Source organism: Ictidomys tridecemlineatus, chromosome 4 (genome assembly GCF_052094955.1).
Source record: "Ictidomys tridecemlineatus isolate mIctTri1 chromosome 4, mIctTri1.hap1, whole genome shotgun sequence".
NCBI lineage: Eukaryota > Metazoa > Chordata > Mammalia > Rodentia > Sciuridae > Ictidomys > Ictidomys tridecemlineatus.
The window spans coordinates 183,532,215-183,549,571 of NC_135480.1; the positions used below are offsets into that span (position 1 = coordinate 183,532,215).

General features: G+C 39.3%; 1 long non-coding RNA gene across 3 annotated transcripts in view; it reads right to left on the minus strand.

The window, feature by feature from the left end:
* Positions 1-457: 457 nt before the first annotated feature.
* LOC106145029 (uncharacterized) overlaps positions 458-17,357 on the minus strand; it is a 37,677-nt gene continuing 20,777 nt past the window's right edge. Inside the window, exons 3-8 of one of the 3 annotated variants that reach the window (XR_013438210.1) lie at positions 16,805-16,927; positions 8,069-8,487; positions 4,401-4,883; positions 3,339-3,468; positions 1,690-1,768; positions 458-630 (exon numbers count right to left, since the gene is read on the minus strand). This is a non-coding gene — a long non-coding RNA (uncharacterized LOC106145029). The remainder of the gene's footprint in view (positions 631-1,689; positions 1,769-3,338; positions 3,469-4,400; positions 4,884-8,068; positions 8,488-16,804; positions 16,928-17,357) is intronic. The other 2 variants (XR_013438209.1, XR_005734041.2) reach the window with 2 other exon arrangements.

Here is a 17,357-nt window from a genome sequence, read left to right on the forward strand (position 1 = left end):
TAAAATGGTTAAAATGATAAATTTTGGCATGCATATTTTACCATTGTTTTAAAAACTAAATCTATGGTGTCACTTCAGATGTGTAATTGTGCATGTGTGTGTGAGTGTGCATGTATGTGTGCATGTTTCGAGGGGGGGTATTCTGCTTTCAGCAAGGGGGGGGGGAATATACTCCAATTTCTTCCCAAATATGCTTCCATTATCAGGTAAATTCCATTAGCAAACTATGGCTCTTCAGCCTATTCCTGCTTCCCATCTCTTTTATAAAAATAAAATTTGCTTTACTGGAATGTAGCCATGCCTGTTCATTTGTGCATTCCCTGTGTTTGCCTTGTGCAACATTGACAGGTAGAGTGGTTGTAATGGTTCGTTCAAAGCCTGATATATTGACTATATGACCCTTTACAGGAAAGGCTTGCTGAGTCCTGCTTTAGTGCATTGAGAACATACACAAAGACCAGAAGAATGGGCAAAACTTTACTGTGAGTTCCAAATCCCATATTTCAAACTAAACAGACTCCATAGTCTTGGAGATTCCAGAGTTGGCATCGATTCTCTATTCAATTGTTCTCCAACTTTTCAACAGGCTCAAAGTCTCATTCTAGATGTGCTAGACACTCAACAGAGACTCTGCAGGTGAAGAAGACAAAATGAAAAAAGTGTTCGCATTGTGGGTCTCTTTCTGGATTAGCATTGCCCAAGACCATCCTCTATTATCTGAAACTTGGAATGTACTAGACAAAGGAGAAATGGAACAACATGTCACATTTGCAAACATAGACATATTTTTTTTAATCTGAAAGGCAATATACCAATAAAATCACTGTGACATCTTTAAATCATGGTACCATGAGTAATTTTTATATTCTTCTGAACAAAATTTTATGTTTTATGATGTTATAGATGACCTCACTTTTATAACAAAATAAAATTGCTTTAGTAGTTTTATAAAACTAGTGTTTTAAAAAGATGGTGGATTGAAACTGAGGAAGAATCACATAAAGACATTTTAGAAGGGTCAGAAGTCTGGGTAACCCTTCACCCATCTAAGTTTGTTTTCTTGTCTGAAATGCTTCTCAGAAAGAGTTGAAATCTGGCAAGCCCACATCTGAGCCACATGACCCATAAATTTCATTTGTCCTGGCACTATCTGCTCCTCTGGGAATGCCTGTGCCCTCTAAAAACAGCCTCTAAGCTGCCGCATACTTTTTCTCTCCATTTGATCACAGGTTCTCTTTTCAAAGGACACTGGCATTAATTCCGCAGAGCAGGAAAAGTCAGACCTGGATTAGGATCCGCTGCTGAGCTGAGCGGGATGAATTGTGGAATCTCTCATCTATAAAAGGGAGCTAATCCTACCTTCGGAGAAGAGGAAATTTTCTGCTGTTGTGCCCACTTCCCTTCCTCCTTTTCCCAAGAAAGACTAAATGCTAATCTGAATTGCACACAGTGACTGAGTCTTCTTGTTCATGGTGGGGACTCTGGGTTCCAAGCTCAAGTAGACTGATGATTCCACCTTCCCCTCATTTACTGGGGCAAGAGGATCCTTCCTCCATACAGAAAGAGGCAAAGCCACCTTGCACTCATTCCTTTGATTTCCTGCCAAGTAGCTGATCAGAGCGTAGTGACATTCTAAGGTTTGAATTTAAGAAGAGGGGAAAAAAAAGGACTTTCAAGTCTTTATCTTACCTGCGTCACAGGGATATGTACTAGGTTTTTGGCATAAGCCTAGATATTTTCTTCATATTACAAAACCAAGCCACGCTTCCTACAACATTAAGACAGAGTCACTACTCTTATAATACTTACCTCACCGAAGTCTAGAGAAGACTCACTGACACTAAATGAAACAAAGGAGCTAATAGACAGGCAGGTGCACTATAGCATCTTAAATCATAGACCTTTTTATTTTCTTCTCCTCTTGCTCTTCTTCATTTTGATCTCAGGGTTCCTTCTTCTAATCACAATAGCATTTATCATACTTAACTGTAAACCACGTATTTACTAAACTATGTATGCCTAGGAGGACCAAGTTCTTAATCACCATATAATCCCCAGAGCCAAACACAATGCCTAATAGTTACTTATTTAATATTTGATTAATTGAAAGAATGAATATATGATAAAATAGTGACTTTACGCTTATTGATTCTCTAAACCTGTTCCTCTCCTAGTATTTCCTAGCCCAATTAATAGCAACTCAATCTTTCCAGTTGCTTAGGCCACAAAACATGTTCAGACTCTCTTCCTCTAACAATTCATATCTCATCCATTAGCAAAATTCAGTTGGTTCAGTTTACTGCTGTCATAAAGGCCAAAGCCATCATCTTCCATGAGCCTATTTTTAATATAAGAGTGATCTTTTATAAAGATTGGTCAGTCCAGTTACTTTTCAGCTCTGGCTTTTCATTTTGCACACAAGACAAAACAAATTTCTTACCATAACCCTCCAAGACTCCTTTTATCTCCCCCTCCCTCACTACTCTGACTTCACCTCCTACTTCTCAGGAACAGGCCTACTCTGCTCCAGCCATGTCTGCCTCCTGATTGCGGCTAAAACACACCAGACATTCTCACCTCAGCCCTCTGCAATGTACAGGTCCTCAGCCTAGAATGCTCTCCCCTACATATCAGCCTGTTTCACCTCTTTCAGGCCTCTATACTCAGACCCTCTACAAGTTGTTCTTGTAGGCAAATCCCACCTCTGGTAGCAGAGTCAGCCCCAATCCCCACCTATTAAAATGTTCTCCAAAGGTTTGCAGGCTGGGAGTGTAACTCAGTGGTAGAGCACTTGCCTAGCACGTGTGAGGCCCTAGGTTCAATCCCCAGCACCACAAAAGGTCTGGATATTTTCAACTCATAAATGGTCACTTGGTCCTTTTGGGGATGCATAGGTAGAATATTTATCAAATGTGATTAAAATGGCATGGTAGGATTCCTCCTTATTAAATAAGTTCTGGCTTAAATCTGGAAAATGGGTTGAGAGATAATTTTCCTTCTGACAATTGTAGTTGATCTTGCTCACCAGCTCTTGATTTTTCTCTTTTCTCATTATGGAAGTGAAACAATATCATAGGCATTGTTTATCCATCTTTGCCTCTAAGGCTTAAGTGCCTCTAACTTCAAGGAGTCCCATCAGACCAACTGATTACAGGGATCCCTATCTGTGGCAGCATCTCCCTGTAACCTCAGGCCATAGAGGACCCTCATCACTCAGCCTTTTGACAGGGCCAATGATCCACTTGCAATGCCTAAGGTGATACAGGTATCTCTGGGCCCTGAGGGAGAACATAGTCTGCTGGTAGTCCCACCTAATAACTCCCTTCTAACACACCCACCTTCTTAGAACTTCTGGCACTTTTCTTAGTTCTTTGCCAAGGAAGTTTGAGCTTCCCCTCGTCATTTATTATGTGCTGTCTTCATTTAGAAGCCACTCCAGCAGGGTAATGAAGTCAGCTCCAGTTGTCCCTGGTAGGATATTAATCACCAAGTCATGAGATAGTGCTCCCACATCAACAAATTCTCCAGCTACCCTTATATTCTACTTCCTCCTGATGCAATATTCCCCAAGACCCTTTCCATAGAGGTCACGCTGGCTCTAGTTAACCAGCTCCTGCAGTTCTTTTGTAAGCACATTATTTCCTCATGAAGAAAGCATTATTTTTCCATTTGGGTTTGGGTGCAGCTTGTCCCTAGTTTGAGGGCTAAGGACAATGACCACCAGGAAGAGCAGATCTTAAGAAGTACAGGTATCATCATGCACGGGACTTGTCTATGGAAAAAAATTTGCCAGGCTCCAATCAAAGGGAGATTGCTTTCTTCTAAACAGGGTAAAGAGGCTGCTTCTGCTACCTTCAGTGTTGATAGGAAGCTGGAAATGCAAGATTCTTAGTCCAATACCCCATATGTTCCCTCCAAGGTGTTGCTTCTTACTCCCTTCCTATCAGAACTCCTATCCGTGAGGAATTCACTATGTTCACTATGTGTGAACATAGGGAAGCTAGCTTTACATTCTGTCTTTTCTGTAGCTCTGCCACTCTTGAATCCTGGGTCTGATTTTCATTACAGTCTGATCTGAGGCTACAGGAGTTGAGGTTCTCCCTAAAGCTGCCATGGAGTCCCTTTGACTTTCATAACATATTTCGACTTGATTGTTAGCTGACCAAAGCCTATCATTTGCTTTTTTCAGAGTTTCTTTAAAAAGGCAAATCCAACTCGACAATCCTTATAATAAGAAAAAACAGTCCTATTACCCCCATGCCGTTCAGAGTCTCAGCTAAGCTAATAATCCAATGCTTTACCTTCTGCATGTACCTCCTCCTAATCTACCACTAATCTACTACTAGTGAAAGTTTCAGCAATTGTGAGGCCCCAGAATGCCAGGATTACCACTATCATACCTACTACCAGCTAAGGATGATTGGCAAGTGAACCAGTTCTGGAATCCAGCCTGAGAGTCAGCTTTCTGGAGTCACTCCTGTCTCAGCCTGGGCTCCCTCTCCAAAGCAGAGCCTGCAACAAGAGCTCTCAGCAACAGCAAAGAACTACAGGGAAAGAAACAGAGTTTAAACCTACCAGGACCTTTTGAAGAGGCATATAGACAGCAACCCAGAATTATCTGCAAGGGCATAGAGGGAGGCAGGGAGGCTTTCATCCATCACGCCCATTCTTCACTGTCACGGGTTGCCCTCTAGGCTGTTAAGGAATTCTCATCTCTATGCTGCACATGAGTGAGTGTCAAGTGGACTTCCATGGAGGCAGGCAGGGGGAAGAAAGCAAGGGGTGTTTAGTACATCTGAGGACAGATGCTGTCAGATTACACCTGTGTAGAGCTGGTTGTCAAAGCAATGGCATACATGGTGGGCCAAGTCTGCAAACTTTCCCTGAAAAAAAAGGTCAGATAGTAAATATTTTAAATTTTGCAGGTTACATATGGTCTCTGTCATATCTTCTTTATCATTTGAAAATCCTTTACAAATGGGAGAATATGTTCCTAGTTGGTGGCCTTGGAAAGACAGACCTCTGCCAGATTTGTCTGGTGGGCTGCACTTTTCATGGAAGGATGGAGACCTCTCCTGTGCAGAAGCCCTCCCTGACCACTTTATTAATAAATGCGCCTGCCCTTCATAGCTCCCAATCTCCCTTTTCCTGTCTCTCTTCAGCATTTATCACTTTCTAAATATTATATAATTTACATATTTATTTAGTTTATTGTCTGGATATTTCAATAGAATGTCAGCTCTGTACAGGAAAGGATTTGTCATCTGGTTCATTCATTGCCTATTACCGCATGGAGAGAGTGCATAACCTATAGAAACCTTTTGATATATTTTTGTTAAACAAATTAAAATTACACAATAGCGTGCTTTGCATTTAGCTCTTTACAAATGCCATGTATATTTGACACGCGTTTTAATATTCATTTTTTTGTTATGTCTAACAATCACCTTTTTCAGGTAGGCAAAGCAGGTGCTTGCATAAATTGCATACTCTCTCTGTAATCAGTTCCTTATCAGTGAAATGGATATAATAATATTTGCTTTATAGGGCAATGTGAAGATTAAATGAAGCAATATACTGGCAGAGGTGATAGTAGAATCCAGTACAGAGGTTGTCAATTGGCAGCCTTTGGGGAGGGTGTGGGAAGGGGTTGGAGCACAGTGCTTATCTCTTTGGGTTCCATTCCATAAGAAAGTGGTGAAACAGCCACATCAATGTTTATTGCAGCACAATTCACAATAGCTAAACTGTGGATCCAACCTAGATCCAACCATCTGATATAAGGATGCTGATTGATAATGGAATGGTGGGGAGCATGGGAGGAATAGACGAATTTTAGATAGGGCAAAGGGGAAGGAGGGGAAGGTGGGGTATGGGGGTAGGAAAGATGGAAGAATGAGACAGACATCATTATCCTAAGTACGTGTATGAAAACACGAATGGTATGACTCTACTTTGTGTTCAACCAGAAACATGAAAAATTATGCTCATTTGTGTAACATGAATTGAATTTCATTCTGCTGTCATATATAACTAATTAGAATAAATAAAATTTTAAAAATTAAATAAAAGAAAGTGGTGAAAACCCCAGTCTTTGCAAATTCTAGCCCCACTGATAAGAAGAAAAGGCAGAACCCCATCTGTACCATCCACAGGCACCATTCACACCATCTACAATTCCGCCTTCAGTCTGGGTTTTGTTTTAACCCCATGCATGTTCAAAGGTAGTTTTTTAGGTAGGTGCTGCTTAGTTGCAATATAAAATGCTTCTTGCCAGTTGTGTTTAGTTTGACACATTTATTAGTCTTCTCTGAACTGCAGACATGTTGAGTAATGTGCCCCTGGCTTAGAGATAAAAGGTTTTGGTAGAAGTCAGGCCTAGGTTTGAATCTACTACTGACTGAAACATTGTGAACCTTGTTTTATTCATTTATATGAAACTGGGATACTTTTGCCTCCTTAATTGCCTGCCATGTGTTCCAAAGTGTAACACTTAAGACCCCAGATTTACATGTCTCCCAGGTCAGTCCCTTTTCTGATTTTCCAAAAGGACTTCAACCTGCAGAAATGTGGATGAAAGGAAGAATCACTTGTTTGTTCTCAAGACTATTGTCTTATCTACACTAGAAACCTCTATATTCCAAAGAGATGCCTCCAATCCTTGTTGCTGCCTCTACTGTTGCCAAAATAATCACCCTAAGCTCAGGATGGTTGTTAGTCTCCAAACATGGTCTCCCAACAATCCTTGGTTCTAGATATTCACTCCCTCTCCTTAAATTTAGGCACACCTAGACTAACTTTAGACAAATGAATGTGGCCAAAGTGTTACTGTATGACTTGCACAGTTAGAATAAATGATGCAACTTCCATCGGGTCCCCTTAGAAAATGAATTTGGGGGGAATCTAGACTTCATATTAGAATTCCAACTACTCTATGAAGCCCAAGATACAGAATTATTCCCTATGGAAGAAAATCAAGCCCCTGGTTAATAGCTTCAGTTCTGCTTCTATTTAATAGCCAGCACCAACTTTCTGGAATAAGAATGAAGAAGCCACTTGAAGTAGAAATAATCTAACTTATTCCTATTTCAGAAGACCCTAGCTCCACTACCATCTGATTGCAATTGCATGATACATCACAGACAAGAACCTTCTTGCTGAGCTCAGAACAATCCTCAGAACAATGAAAGGTAATAAAATTGCTATTGTTTAAGCCACCCTGCTTTAGGAACATTTGACATGCAACAACAGATTATAAGTAGAGGATGGTATATACCATCATGGTCAGGTACATCTGAAGCCACATGGCTGGGGCCAAAATTTGCTTCCCATTGCTGCCAGTGTGGCTGGTGGAAATTCTTACCCAGAAAACCCTGTTCCTCAAAGGCAAGGGAGGATAATTCCTCTCTCTGCATCATACTTGGACAAGGTTGTCCCATGGCAAAACTTGGGCTTCTGATGTTACAAATCCCTCAAACCAGTCCTTCAAACACTTTTCCAGGCCATAAGCCTGGCACAAAGATGGCTGGGTTAGGACAGATTCTAGAGTCCACTGTCAAAGATGTGTATCAAAAAGGATCACAATAGGAAAGAGATGGTGCTTTCAGATTAGAATAATTTGAGATCTTAATAAATTTTATAAGGAATGCATAAAAAAGGACCCATAAGGGATAGTGAAGTAACTTGAGCCTACTAAGTGGAATGTTACTACCTTTACGCCTACAACCATGAGAGAAAGGACAGCTACGGAAAACTTACAGAGACAGTCGAACAGATAAAACTATCTTAAAAGGAACTATGCCCTTCAGTCTAGCAACATATTCAGTCCTAGGTAACACTGCAGGAAATGAGCAAGAGAAATAAATGTCCAGACCTCCTTCCCATGTCCTTCCTCTTATTTCCTGCTGGAGCTTTTCATTTGCCAAAATCAAGGAGAAGTGAGAAGCAAGAAAGCCTGCTGAGGTCTTATATTTTTTTCAGACAGATAAACCTCCTGGGGCTGAAGTCAGGGTGGTCAAAGGGCAAATGAAAAATATCTGTCACATAGACTCAGAGCATCATTACTTACCACAATCAGCCCCCAAATCCATCTCTTTCTCTCCTGATGGAGATTTTATCCTGTGAGTGTTGATGTCCTTCCCTGTCAATCAGGTGCAACCAAATTGATTTCAACAATTTTAACTTTGGGTAAGTCTTGAGACATTTTGAGAGAACAGGACTGGAAGGTGGGCTGCATCTCAGAGCTACCAGAGCAGTTAACGGCATAGGGTCAAGAGGGCGCACAATGGGTGGGGTTCAGTAGAGATGATAGGAAATGGCATCCATGTGTGTATTCTTGGAACAGCAAGGTCACAGGTGTCAGACTGGGGAGCAGGCAGTCTCCAGATATGGGGCAGTCAGATAAGCAGGGAAGCAAAATCCAAAGCGAAGGAGTCATGGCTTCAGGGGTATCCTAGGATCCCAGGAAGATCAGGGACACCTTCAGATCTGGAAGAGAAAAACCAAGCTTCCTCTCTCTTGTTCAGACTGGCCTGGACAAGCTGAGCCTTCAAATATAATGATGAATGACAAGCTGTCAGAAGCCCAGAATGAAACGGAAGCTCAAACACCAGGTCTCTAGTCATGCTTCTCCAGGAACACCTCCTCACTATTACCACCGCCCATATCTTTCCCATATTTATAAGCTAGTTCCTAGCCTCTCTAACAGAAAGCCAATGGAACATGATTTACTTCTCTGCTAAACCTCCAATTATCCTGCCCTGTACTTCCCAGGGAACATGTCACATTATACCTTTCATTTGCAGTCACGATTTTGCCTCTATGTTATAGGTATCTGGGGGACAGTGATTACTAACATGTTAATGGATTTTCATCCCATATCTGCAAAGAGCTTCATAAAGCTCAACAGCTCCTTAGCCTTTTGGAACCCAGTTCCTCATCTGTAAATAAGCCCAGCAAAACCTGTCTGCCACTCTACATAGAGGCAAGGAGTGGGAGGGAAGAGAGGGGGCATGGGGGTAGGAAAGACGGTGGAATGAGATGGACATCATAACCCTAAGTACATGTATGAAGACACAAATGGTGTGAATGTACTTTGTGCACGACCAGAGATATGAAAAATCATTCTCTATATGTGTAATATGAATTGTAGTGTACTCTGCTGTCATGTATAACAAATTAGAATAAAAAATTTAAAAAAATTTTAAAACAGATATTATTGGGTAGGCATCAAGAATACAAAGATACAGAAAAGTGAAGAAAATTAAAGAGTAAAATCAAAATGCAAAAATAAAAATGAATACTAAATAGTAGATAGCCAAGACTATTAATTCTTAATCAGTTATTTTGATGTTACCTGGTAAACCAGCAAAGATAGATTTCTATTCACTTTCATTGAAGAACATATAATTTAGGCTTTTTGTAGAATTCAAGGAGGAACATAGAAAAGAATTGTTACTCATAAGTGGGGTAATATCAGAGGGAAAAATGGAATATGAGCTATGAAAATCAAATAATTCCTGATATATAGTTATTCGCAGGGAAAATAGTTTGTTTTTCGCCTTTATTGTATTTTCCTCATTTTATAAATTAAAAATAATAGCTTAATATTCTTTTAAGTGAGAAGTTAAAGGTAATACCTTATATTGTGTCAACTTCAAGTTAGTAACTTACTAAAGTTAAAGGAAAAAGAAAAACCCACCCTGCCTATTCCTCTCAGGGCTGTTCTGCAGAGTCACCAAAGCCAAACTTACCAATATACTTTATAAATGTTGACGTGTTTGGCAAATATGACAACAGAAGGGAACACTGAGACGCCAAAAATGTTTAAGGAATTTCTTTACTAGGTCTCCGAGAAAATCATGGCAGGATTACAATGAGACTACCCATCTAACTCCCACCTCTGCTTCTCTAAAGAACAAAATAAAGAACATGGACTCAAGAGCGCTACACTCCTTATGAGCTCAGCGAACCTGGACAAGTTATTGAGCTCTTCCTCCAGTACTGTTTACTATTCACTTTTACATCTCCAGGTGCATAACTGACATCCACTGTTAAGGGGCCAGAGCAATGTCTGAAGAAGCAGAGGGCAGTCAACTATCAGCTGCTATCATGGGCATGACACCTAACCTCTCTAGGAGACTTCCTCGAGTTACACCTCAAGGCCTGGAGCTAGATTAGCTGCTTTCAAATTCTCCTATGTAATACTTTAAATTTCTTTTAATAAATCATTCTTAAAGATCTGTTTTATTCTTTATACTGGAGACTATAATTTCAGTTTTTAAAAATGAATTTAGTGCGTGTTAAGTATGTTTGAAGAGCAAAAATCTTGCTTGGCCTCTTACTAGCTTCATGAACTTGACCAAATATTAAACTCTCGGGTTCAGTTTACTCCTTGGTAGCTTTGTCATAGAATTGTCATGAGGAGTAAATACTTAAAGCACCGAATACCGTTAACAGCACATGATAAATGCCTAATAAATTAAAGCCACAGAGCCAAACAATAATTACAATTTAGCTCTAAAAATTACCTTTAAAAATAGATTTTTAAAAGCTTGAAATCAGTCTTCCTAAACCGAACAGGTTGAAATGCCAGTCATTCACATTTACATTACCAGCCACCAAGAATTTACCACCCACTAGGGATCCATTCCTCTTTAACTCTTTGTGTTTCTCTTTCCTCTGGAATAACTTTCCTATCCTCCCCACCTGACGAATTCCTGTTCTTCCTTTAATGCCCAGATAAAATGTCATTTATTCCAGTGTGTTCCTCACTCTCCTGGATAAGTAGAAGTTCCCAGTACCCCCATATTTCTATGACAACAGCCATCATTTATCATGTGAAATGCCATATTTATTTGTTTATTTATTTTTATATGATGCTGAGGCTCTAACCCAGGGCCTCACACATGCTAGGCAAGCGCTCTACCACTGAGCTCAGCCCCAGCCCCAAATGCTGTATATCTTAATGGCCATGTGCTCTACTAGACTATGACTCTCTCAAGAATAAGGCTAAGCACAGGGCCTGGCACACAGTTGACACTCAATACTTAATATGTTTTTATTGTTTGAATGAATTAAAGCAAAAAAAATTTTTGTTACTTTTAGCTTAAATTTAGTAAATTTAGTCATTACTTATAAGAAGATAGAGCCGATTAAAGGTCTGGTAGTAACTACAGGTTCAGGTGCAAGTTAAAAAGAAAAAAGAACTAATCAGAGCTTTTAGAAATTCAGTCTCACACAGATATGGGAATGAGTTCAGTGATTGTTACTCACTGCCTCACAACCAGAAACATCCTAAAATAGACACTTTCTGTGCTGCTTTATTGAAAGCATCAGAAAAGCTTCCAAACCCTTGGGAATCACATGGCTCATCTTTTCAAGTCAAAGCAAAGGTGAGAACAAATAAATCCATGATTTAGCACACTATTACTACTGCCCCCGACAGGATTTAAGTTTCAACAACTTTGGTGGAAAACCAAAGTTTTCAGTCATTTCAGTCATTTTTTTTCCCAAAGAAAATCATAACTCTTGTTTTCAATTATGGACATTGAAATCTCAAGCTGAATCACACACATTTATATTTTGGGACCTATTTACCCAATATGTGAGGAGTTCAGTTCAGATATAGCAGGTTTATAACTATCACTAATTACCATGGAAAGTTAGTATAAGTTACTTTATCTTTCTGGATATTAGTTTCATTCATTGAAGAAAAGATAACATTGGAATAAATAATTTTCAACATCTATATGACTTTCAGCAAAGTTGCAGAAAAGAAGAAGCAAAGGGGTGTCATTTGGAATAAGCAGAATTGGCATCTGCTGATATAATATTTTTTTTAAAGAAGGAAGAACCTCCATCCAAAAATATCTCTGGCACAGTAGCTGAGGACCAAACCCCACAAGTGAAGTGGTAGCAAACCTTGCAAGACACAGACACTTTGGAATCAGCTAAATCAGCTAAATCTCCAATCACATTCTAACACTAACTTTCTGTCAGCAAACAGATCTTTCTGAGCCTTGGTTTTCTCCCCTGGAAAGTGGCCATGTTCAGGGTTACGTTCTACTATTTGGGGTGCATCCGTGGCAGTAAAAGTGCAGCTGAGGTCTGAGAAAGGCAGGCCTCCCTCCCAGCCTGCAGTAAAGAAGGAAGGAGCTCAGATCACCATGCTCTGCTCCAACAAGGGACAGGATGAGAAGGAACCACTCACTGTCTCTGAGCTTCCCTGGATGTATGATCTTATTCTGGCCTCACCCAAACCCCAGCCTCACTGAAAAATGAACCCTTCCAACTCTAGTCCACCCTACAATTACAGTTAATCCTCTCCAAATCATGGAGAGTTGACTCTAATATTTGTTTTAACTGTAGTTTGAGGTTTTTCTGAACCTGACATTTCCATCCTTACCTGCTAACATCCCTGCTGAATTGAAAGTTGATGACTACAGTATATACAAAGAGGTGATTTTATGGATTATTTTCTTTTTTGTTCAATGAATGACACAGAAATCGCCTTAATACTTTTTTGGAGCCTGGGAGACTAAAGCCCAGTTTTCGAGTAGCAATTTTAGAGTGGTAGAGGGATTCCGACAAGCAGAAGATCTACTCTGCCCCAAAGCATCTGGGGAAATGTGCCAGGTGGGGAGAAAATGGAAACACAGCGGTGCCATCCTTCCCACATATGATTTTGGACAGGATAAAATGAGAGAATTTTTGCAACACATCTCACGTGACATCTCTTAGGTTTTAGGAGCAACATCAAGTGGCAGTTACCATTATTAATCACAGCTGATCTGTGTGGTTCCTGAACCCACTGATGTTCTGCTGTGCATATTGCCTCTCTACCCTAAATGATGCTCTCCAGAGTTTTGGGATAATATATCACCATGATTTTTTTTTTTTTAGTTTCAGTATACATACTCCAATCTACACATATCTATTTATATAATATACATGTGCTATTTTACATGTTAAAATTCACACATGGAAACATTTACATAGCAAGAAAGTAAGAAATAAATAAAACCTTTAAATTATCCTTGTTCTGTTAATTTCTTGAACAACAAAAAAGCCTTTGAACAATATGTTTAAATATGTTTTATCATTCTTTTTAGAATCTTGGTTTAAAGATTAGTGACACAGCAATTTGAAGGTCTGCCGCCTAAATTTAGTTCACAGCAACACTTAATGGTTGACTAGAAAAAGAACCTCACCCAGAGGCTTCAAAAGGAACCCAGTGGAAGAAGTTGCTTACTTGGCTGCTTTGCTAAATCATAATACCCCTTTTTAAAAACTCTGTCCTCGGTTTAGAATTTTTGGTTGAAGTTTGGCTAATAAATTTCCATCTTTGTGTGTGGGGGGGTGTGGGGTACATACTGAAGATTGAGCCACATCTCCAGCCCTATTTTGTATTTTATATAGAGAAAAGATCTCACTGAGTTCCTTAGGGCCTTGATTTTGCTGAGGCTAGCTTTGAACTCGTGATCCTCCTGCCTCAGCCTCCCTAACTGCTGGGATTACAGGCGTGAGCCACGGTGCCCAGCATTTCCATGATTTTTGTTGCTAAAAATGTTATCACTACAAATTAGAAGGGAATGTATATTTACATTTTTTAACAAATAAAAAATTATCACTGCAGATTAGAAGGGAATGTATACTGATATTTTTTAACCAATGAAATCAAAACCCACTAATATTCTTTGGGAGATTATTAAATATATTAGAAAATTCTTTTTTTCACAATTATTAAGTATAATGGTAACAAACATATATAATTTCCACATCTAAGCAGTGTAATAAGGGACACATATTCCCAGAGCCATTGTTTTTTTAGAATGCCCTCTGAGTTTCTTTTAAAAAGCAGTTTATTTCTCACCATTGTCACTTTCACTTTAAAGAAATTAGCTATTTAATCTGTGTTATTGTTGGTGTTGTTTTTTTATCTGCAAGGTGGCATACTACTGACAACTACTTGTCATCATATGAAGAATCAATAAATTGCAAATTTGTCCTTGACTTCAACAATCTTTTTAAATGCTTTGTTAAAATATAAACAGTAAACCTCTGTGTTTATGGTGACCCCTATCTCATTAATAAAGGGGTCAGCAAACTATGGCCCTTGAATTAAATCCATTATACCGCTAATAAAAACAGGAGTAGAATGAATTTGATTCAAGGGTCTAAGTTTTGGGGGGTTTGTTTTTGTTTCTGTTTTGAACACTGACACATTTATTTCCATATTTCCTGTGGTTGTTTTCACCTAACAACAGCAGTGTGTGGAACAGTTGTGATAGAGATCACATGACCTGCAAAGTCTAAAATATTAACTATCTTTCTCTGTTATGGTTTAGATATGAGGTATTCTCCTGAAAGCTCATGTGTGAGAAAAGGCAAGAAAATTTACAGGTGAAACAACTGGGTTCTGAGAGCTTTAATCTAATCAGTGCATTAATTCATTTGAATGGATTAACTGGGTGGTAACTGGAGGCAGGCAGGGTGTGGCTGGAGGAAGTAATGGGTTTATGGGGTGGGGGGCACATGTCTTTGGAGTATATGTTTTGTCCCTGTTGAGTGGAACAGTCTGTTTCCTGATTCTCATGTCCTGAGCTGCTTTCCTCTGCTGCACCCTTCCATCATAATGTTCTGCCTCATTTCAGGCACACAGTAATGGACTTGGCCATCTATGGACCGAGACCTCTGAAACCACGAGATCCAAATAAACTTTTCCTCCTCTAAAAGTATTCTCGTCAGGTCTTTGGTCACAGCAGCAAAAAAAGCTGCCTAAAACATCCTCTTTACAGAGAAAGTCTTCCAATCCTTGCTATAAATCATTAAAGTATTAAAAATTAAAGACTCTGTTTCCACAAATTTCACCATATCTATATTCTGGGAATTATAACTCCCTATAGCTTTGAACTTTTTCCTTCAATAGCTGCCTATGAATGATGTAGTCATTAAATTTCACTGTGCTTCAGTTCCTCTTGCCTTACCCCTTATTTTATTTAGGAAATCATTAATACATTTATAATTAATCTAGCCCTTCCCAGATGTATTTTCCTTAGTTGAAGTTAGTTGAGGGAAATAGAAAGAATTCTTTTTCAGGTATTTCATTTTTGAAAAAAATAATCTAGCAGATATCATAAACTGAGACAAGTCAGACACATCTGTACTTTCATCCAACCCCATGGGAACCTTCCCACAATGTCAACTCTAACCTGCTTCAGACATGGCAAACCATCCATCCCACTTGAATTAGTTCAGATAGATGGGTCATTATCGTGGAAGAAAAAAAAATTTTTTTTTGGCTTCCCAGAGCTTATTCTCCTGTGCTAATAGCATTTCAATTTCCTTTTGAGTAACTATCTCTCCCCCATTTTGAGATAAGGAACCAAGGGGAAACTACAGGGTCAAAGGCACCATCAATCAGGGCAAATGTAGCCTCTGCAGAGAAAAGAAAAATCCAAATAGAGACCAAGATAAAAGAAGAAAAGCTCTTATAAAAATAACAGCCTTCTTTCTTTATTTTCTCTTTTACATTCCCTCTTAGGCTCAAATGTACTTCACGTCTTCTACCTCAATGTCTACAGCATTGTCTCCTTGTACAGGATATTGGTTGTTGTAGCAATACAGATAAACAGGCCATTTTACTTGAGCTAATTCAAGGGACTTTCCTTCCTAGCAACTAAACAGTTCAAATGGAGAATACTTTGAGCCCAGAAAGAGGAGTTGCAAACAAGGAACACTCAGAGGAAATCAGGAATGATGGCTACAGCAGCACTGTGATGCTCTCCTCCCTCCCTATACTACCCTCATCTTAGAGGGGAAGCTGGAGTAGAGAACCAGCTGTTTAAACTTTTACTTGAGTCTCCAACTCTGTGCAACTTTAACCAAAGAGTAGAAACAAAACTCAGTTCCAGATTGCCTGGCTTGAAACAGATTGGGAATAAAGAGAACATTTGGGGTCGCATCCATTCATTCCTATCCCAGTTTGGCAACCTGGAGGGCTTAGTAAACTCATTTAAGTACAGGTACAGAAATTCATGCCCATTATTTCTTTGACAGCCTAGGGATTCCCTTTATTAAAACAATTCTGGTAGAAACACTCACAGGTACTTAATCACTGGCAGAAGCAGTCTTATGGTATATGGTAGGCATTATTTTTGCTGGAAAGGAAACTGCTGAGGACAATGGATATATAATGAGCAAGGTTCCATGAAGATGAACACTAGCTCTTCAGATGCTTTAAGAAGAGGGAATGTAAGGTTTTCAATCCTATGAAAACTGCATAGTCATCAAACAAGGTTTCAGGCCCAGTGTGACTCCAGGGCACAAAGACAAGGCTTCTAACCAGAGGTTCTGTCAATTCACTTTGTCTAGGTTTTCAGGTGATGGCCCCAACCTTGAAGCCACTTCAATGGCCCTTCTTACTTTATTACTAGGTTCCTTTCATTCCTTCTCTTCATCCTCAAAGTGTTCAATGGATGGGCCAGAAACTTCAGAAAAAAACTTTGATGGACATTAAAAAAATCAAAGCAGTGTTAAGAAAGGCAAACAACCAAGAACCCTTAAGAGCATGAACGAGCTTTTGAAAATCATAGTATTTAAAATACTATGGCCTAAATTTCCACCTCCTATACAGGAAGGAAGATTAAATAGATAACTAATTGATTGATAGGTTTGTAGGTAGACAAATGGAGAGAGAGAGAGAGAGAGAGAGAGAGAGAGAGACTCTTAGTGCATTTTGTATTGCTGTAATAAAATGCCCAAGACTGGATAATTTATAAACAACAAAAAATTACTTTCTCACCATTCTGAAGGCTAAAGAGTCTGAGATAAAGGTTAGTGGATTCAATTGTGTGGTGAAGTCTTCTTTTCGCTTCCAAGATTAGGTCTTGTTGATGCATCCTCTGAAGGGAAGAAATCCTGTGTCCTTACATGGAGAAAGGCAGAAGGACAAGTGAACCAAACACTATGTGAAGCTTCTTGTACAAGGGTCATAATCCTATTCATGGAGAGAGACACTCTCATAACCTAATCGTCTCTTGAAGATCCCACATTGGCCACTGAGTTTTAAAACCCGAATTTCAAAGAGGACATATTCAAAACACAGCGTAGATTCCATTCTGGATAAGAGCCACTAAAAATGAGTTAAATGATCTTTCCAACTTAAAATAGTAATAAGACAGTCTGGGTTTCCATTCTAGTACAAATTACACATTAAACCAAAAAATTACAAATCTGTCATTGCAAAGCCCTTTCTGCCTGCAGATCTTGTGTTAAGTGCCCCTGGTAAGAAGGCTTCTGTTGAAAAGGACTGGGGGGTCTAGCTTTTGGAATGAGGGTATCTGAGAGAAAGCAGA